Source organism: Ascaphus truei, chromosome 1, assembly GCF_040206685.1.
Source record: "Ascaphus truei isolate aAscTru1 chromosome 1, aAscTru1.hap1, whole genome shotgun sequence".
In the NCBI taxonomy this organism is placed as follows: Eukaryota; Metazoa; Chordata; class Amphibia; order Anura; family Ascaphidae; genus Ascaphus; species Ascaphus truei.
The window spans coordinates 171,942,070-171,948,317 of NC_134483.1; positions in this window are offsets into that span (position 1 = coordinate 171,942,070).

The following is a 6,248-nucleotide window of genomic DNA, read 5'->3' on the forward strand; positions in this document are numbered from 1 at the left end:
TATGAAGTGTGGAATGGGTCTTATTTAAATATACTTTGCATAGGCATTAGCATATCTCTCATGTGTGCTCTTTTTTCAGCACAAACATCTCTCCATAATTTATTTAGCGAGAAGTTTGAGGGGATATATATATATATACATCCCCGCTTCAGCATGGTCTCTCGTCCTTCCTTCTTTTTCCTGGGATTAACAACCCAGGCAGTCCCAGCAGGCTCCGCAACCACCATCCAGCGGGCCTAGGGTTCTGTGCCAGCTTCTTCTCTGTCCCCTTCTTTGGGACAGCAGTCTCTCTCAGCATGGCAGCCCTCAGTCTGTCTTCTAAAACACTTCTGTTCACTCAGGAGTCCTGCCTTCGAATCCACCCTATATATATATATATATATATATATATAGAGAGAGAGAGAGAGAGAGAGAGAGAGAGAGAGAGAGAGAGAGAGAGAGAGAGAGAGAGAGAGAGAGAGAGAGAGAGAGAGAGAGAGAGAGGCACTGCTAAATTGAAGTTTACTCTCTCGCTATCTTAGGAAATGGATTTGGACCAGTTAGCCCATCTATGGGAGGGCTTTGATTTCCTGTATCTACAGTACTCCTTTTATTTTTGTTCAGCAAGATTTTTCACAGGTAGATCAATTTCCTCCCACTTCCCTCCCATTTAGAGACCTGGTGATTTAAAAAAAAAATCATGATTGGTTTCCAAAGAAACAAAAGCAGCCACATAATTGCTATGAGCATAGTTATATTAATAAGAAAGACAGTTCGATTCTTACATTCTTAAATAGAAATATTGTTTGTCACTCAGCTATTAGGGATTGCATCCATAGGTGCTGGGCACAAGACCACAGTAGCTTTCATACAAAGTTGAATTCCCCAATAAAACGTCTCTGCAAATCCAGTGCAATACCCATTGTGTTTTGTCAAAATAGGTACCAGTAAAACATATCCTGAGTCTAAACTATTTATGTTGATCTGGAATACTAGCAAGCCTGATTACAATTCTATAAATGTTCTTTCCAAGTATAAAATAAAATATTTTATTGATCAGCATATACTGTATCACATATTCCACATCTGAAACTGGACTAAACTAGCTAACGCATTATTTGATATATATATATATATATATATATATATACATACTACTCTGTAGAGTTTACAAAACATAAACTTAGTACTTTAAATAGTGTTGATTGCATTAATTTGGATATATATATATATATATCTGTGTATATATATATATAGATAGATAGATAGATAGATAGATAGATAGATAGATAGATAGATAGATAGATAGATAGATAGATAGATAGATAGATAGATCTAGATATATATATTTATATATATATCCAAATTAATGCAATCAACACTATTTAAAAGTACTAGTTTTGTATTTTGTAAACACTACAGTAGTTTATATAATCCTGCGATGCAAAATAAAGTCAAAAGCTGCTCAATTTGTATTTATTTTTAACAATTCCATTCAACTAAATTACATCCTGGTTCTGAGTAGACAGATGTACGATGCTTGTTCATCTACAACAGGGACTTAATCCTTTTGGTGTAAATGTCACTTCTGCGAGCTCTTTGTATAAAGAATTAATTCCAAGAGTCATATTTCCTCTTAATGGAAAGATGACTTTGCTGATTGCTAGGAAAACAGGGTAATAGGATAGCGGTCAATTAAAGCAAGTAGCTCCCAAATATACAACATATATTTTGTGTTTTATTGCCGATGCTAATGCTTTGTACTTGGCATTTCTTCACCCCCTGGTGAGAATTGGAAAGGCAAACCAATGTGTTTTAGACCCTTTAAATTCTTAAATCCGTAGCTCCAATGGATGGAGCAGTACAAAAATATTTTTTATTTTTTCATTAAAATCCCATGCATCTTCAGTCTTAATGAGAAAAATGAATGTAAAAGGATTTAAAATTTGTCTTGTAACTTATCCCAAATCCCTGCAACATAAGAATCACGGCAGTAAAGTCTAGATCACTGTTTCCAAACCCTCTCCTGTAGACACCCCCAGGTAGATCAGACTTTAGAAATAATGTATTACCAAGCCCACATTTGCTCTTTTTGTTATACAGATGTAGCAAGACTTATGTTAATGCTACATAGGGGGGGGGGGTGAACCCCCCGCGGCTCTTAAAGTCTCCGTAGCCACTATGAAAACCTTTAGGGGAAGGGAAATCTGGTTGTATCTATATGTGAATGTGTGGTAAGCTGGTTAAACATGAAATGGTCTGACTGGGCTGCCTTTGGGAGAGGTTTGAGACAAACTGGTCTAGATTTGTAGCTGTCTCCAAGCAAAACCATGTTCTCTGCACATTTGTAGTTGGAGTTGGATGGTTGGACCTAAATGTTAAAGTGATTCCAGACATCTTTAATTATGAAACAACAAAATAGTACAGAACATGTTACATGCTATCATAAAGGAAGCTTTAAGATATTGAGGATTTCCAGTCACATGTAGTTGAAAATAAGTGTAGACTGCATTTATTTTCAGTACATGTAGTTATTTAACCTCTTCACTGCCAGAGGGACCCTCACTGCATTTACTTGCAATGTCTTGAGGTCCTCTCTGGCAGTGAAAGCCCCTGAGTTGCTTTGTGCAGCCCATAGCAAATTGTGAAGGTGATTAAGAATTCTGAAATTGTGCAGCAGAGTGACATTTTCCCTGAAGGCATAATCCTTCTAATAAGAAGTTTATTTATAGCATAATGGGATAAATAAGTGTTGGCCATGTTCTTGCACATAGGAAATAGTAGATAGAGGAGCTTGTTAAACAATAGTTATTATTATTTCCTTAACCTATCCTTCCTGTGACATGTAATGCTCTGAATGACAATCACTGTTTGATGCAGATGTTGCACTGTTTACCACTCAGGGATGTTTGTTCAAAAAACAACATTAGGCAGGATAAAGGACATTAGTAAGTAGGGTTATAAACAAATTACAATACCTAAACAAAGCGTGACACCAGCTATGAGTCCCTATACTAGCAGAGGTTTGAGCTAAATTTAAACACTCTAGGTTTTGCACTGAATAAACTGGAATCACTGATATTGTTCGGTTGGTTTGTACTGTAGTTGCAAATGACTTTTTCTTGAGGCTGTGCAGTACAGTAGGTGACACAAATAAAGCCACACAGGTTTTTCTGTTATACAGTAGGAGAGATTCAAGGTCTGTACTTAGATACTGTACATTATTTCTTTCTCTCTTGAACTTGAAGGTAATGAAAGTTCAAATATACAGTACTCAGCAAAAAGTTTTCAGGAGTTGGACTACTGCATTTCAGCTTCAAACGGAATATTTGGGCCTGGTGATTATTTTTCAATCTTGCATTAATTTAATCTGCTTTTTGGTTTGTTAAAGAAGCTAGAAGAGTGTCAGTCACAGGCTTTCCCCCCTGATTAGTAAAAGAATACCTTCATGTCCACCAGTTTTTTTTTTTTTTAAATATAACAGGTTATAATTTGCAAAATAAATCTGAAGTACATTGAAATACTAACTTCCTGAAATACATACAGTACTGTAACAGATGAAAGGTTAACTTTTTCAATTAACATCTTATAGTTTTCTCATATTCCACTATCAGACTTTTAAGAAACTATTTTAAAACCCAAATAGCAATTCAGGGTGACTGTAAATTCAGTACACATAATACTGTACCTCGCCAATTATATATATGTAATAATCAAGCCATTCTAAAAGACAGAACCTGGCTTATAGAACACATTACAACCAATGCATGCCCTTGGAGAATGTATCAGACAACAGAATATAGTGGGGACAAGTTGGATGAGTCTGTTATACATAGTTTGCACTGTATGAATTTAATAGCTAGCAATTGTGCTTTAAGGTGGTTAAAATTACCATGAAACATAGCAGCAATAATTGTAAATGCACAGTACCAATTTGTTACAATTGTGAATCTGTACGCAGTCTTTTGTAATTTTGTGTAAAAGGAAATCTTCAGCTTTTTATTTTTGAGTTAAATGAACGATTAGCAAAATAATTACCTTGTTTTAGAAAACACACAGCATCATAAGCACATTTTGGGCCTCTGTGGAATAACTTTTTTTCTTTTCTCCTATTTACTATAATGTTGTTTCCTTCTATCTGAAGTACATTAGCAACCTTCAAACGGATTATGGAGCAAGCAAGGACAGATGGGCAACTACACAGAGCAGACTATACCTTAAAGGCCAGTCTGCTTTAAACCCAGCTCATAAAAAGCACTTCTATCTGTCTTGATTAGACTGTGAGCTTAGCAAATCAGAAGCTAGGGGATTATTTTGTCAGCCTCTTCTGGGAATCAAATGCAGCACAGGTTACTCTTTCATTAAATCAAAGGATGCTTCAAATAATGGTCCCTTTTGAGAATATGACAAGCAATTGTCTTTAAAGGATATTAATGTTTTGATCTGGTATTTCTCTGCTACATAGTAGCAAAATGGCAGGAGGGAAATACAAATACATACAATTTTATAGGCACAATTATGCTTAGCCAAAACTTTTACATCAAATCTTTTGGTAGCAGATAAAATGACTTGCTTGATGCCACAAAATGTTGGCACTGGGATTTAAACTGGATTTAAACTGGCCCCTCCAATCCAAAGACTGTGCCTTTCACACTAGACCACTTCTTTTCATGTCGGAATTTAATAGAAATAGGCAATATTTCCTCTTTCTTAGTTATGATATAATCCCCTGTAATATGGATGCAGGTTGGCAAACAAAGCACAGAAATAATGTGAATATGTCAGAATCTAATTGATTCTACCAGCAAATCTTATTCAAGTGGTTATTTATTGATTTGTTGATAGTGTACAGCATCTCTTCCTTATCCGTAATTATGTTTTGTAGAAACAGAGGACAAATTAAATATTTTTTTCAGATCTAATAATCTGTACAAGATGTGTACAGAAAACTATGGATGACACAAAATCTGCCATTTCTCTGTAATTGGCTACGGAGTGCACAGACGTGTTTTCTATGTTTTTGTTTAAATATACAATTTTAAAAGAAGTTTTATAAAAGTAAAAAAGTTACCTATTGTCTTATAATTTGAAAGACCTCCTTCCATTAGCCATTTTCACATGAACTGCAATTTTTTTTAACACAATCTTATTGTTTGTATTCAATATTAGGAAAAGGAACTCTGGGCTGAATGAGCCACCAATGCAATGCACTGCTGAACAGTGATCCATAGCCACTCTAGCACCAAAGAGCTACTGATAGCAATAAAGGATGTAGTGATTGGCACACTGGTCAGTGAAAAGGTACAAGGTTATTAACTTTAATCCCCCCCTTCAATTTAATATTGTGAGAAGCTGTAGCATATAAATAAGACTGTGTTGACATCTATTCACTTGAATGGAGGTTAATGCATCAGTAGCAATGCATTAAGAACTCACAATGTTGAAGTGAGCCTTTCAAAGGCACAAGTCTGTAAAATAGAAGATCTAGGACCATACTTACTAAACAATGCCATTGCATGAGACACCTTCTGGCACCAGAAGATACTTTATGGCCCATTCAAGTAAATAGGGCTGTAAGGTACCTTACTTCGCCGTACAGGTGTCATATAGAGTAGCACTGTTTACTAAATATGAGCCTTAATATATAGTTCCATTTATATAAGTTAAAAGAAAATGACAATCCACCACACTTACTGTATTCCCAAAGATTTTTCTAATGTTAGCGAATAAGACCATGCTTCCCTCCTCCAGTTCGGCACAGGTCCTGCATCACAGTTTCTTTTTAATAAAATTAGTGAGATTTGGAGACTTTTGAGAACTGGAAGGGTTAACAGTGCAATCTCAACTGTACAGTTTTTTAAAGAAATATTTCGATAAAGGCGATCACCCAGAGTCCCAATTTATTTACTTATATTTTAATTATTCAACAAATTGGCCACTTGACTGGTTGCAAGAATTTAGTGATAACTTATACATACCATAGCATTCCTCCTAGAAATAGTGAATAACCCTTTTTTTCAGTTCCTGGTCATCAGCCACTTTTGGGAGATGTACCAACAAAAATATATCCATTTTTGGACACATAATACCATATAGGTATTATAATACTAATGTTTGTCTCCTTTATCAAAATATGTAAATACAAATTTCTTCACAAATGGAATTGCACCATACTATAAAAAGGACATTTATTTAAAACAAAAAAGCTTTGTGTAAGCAAATTACTTTTTTTCAAATTAATATTTAAAGTTTCCTTTTCTTTGCATGGA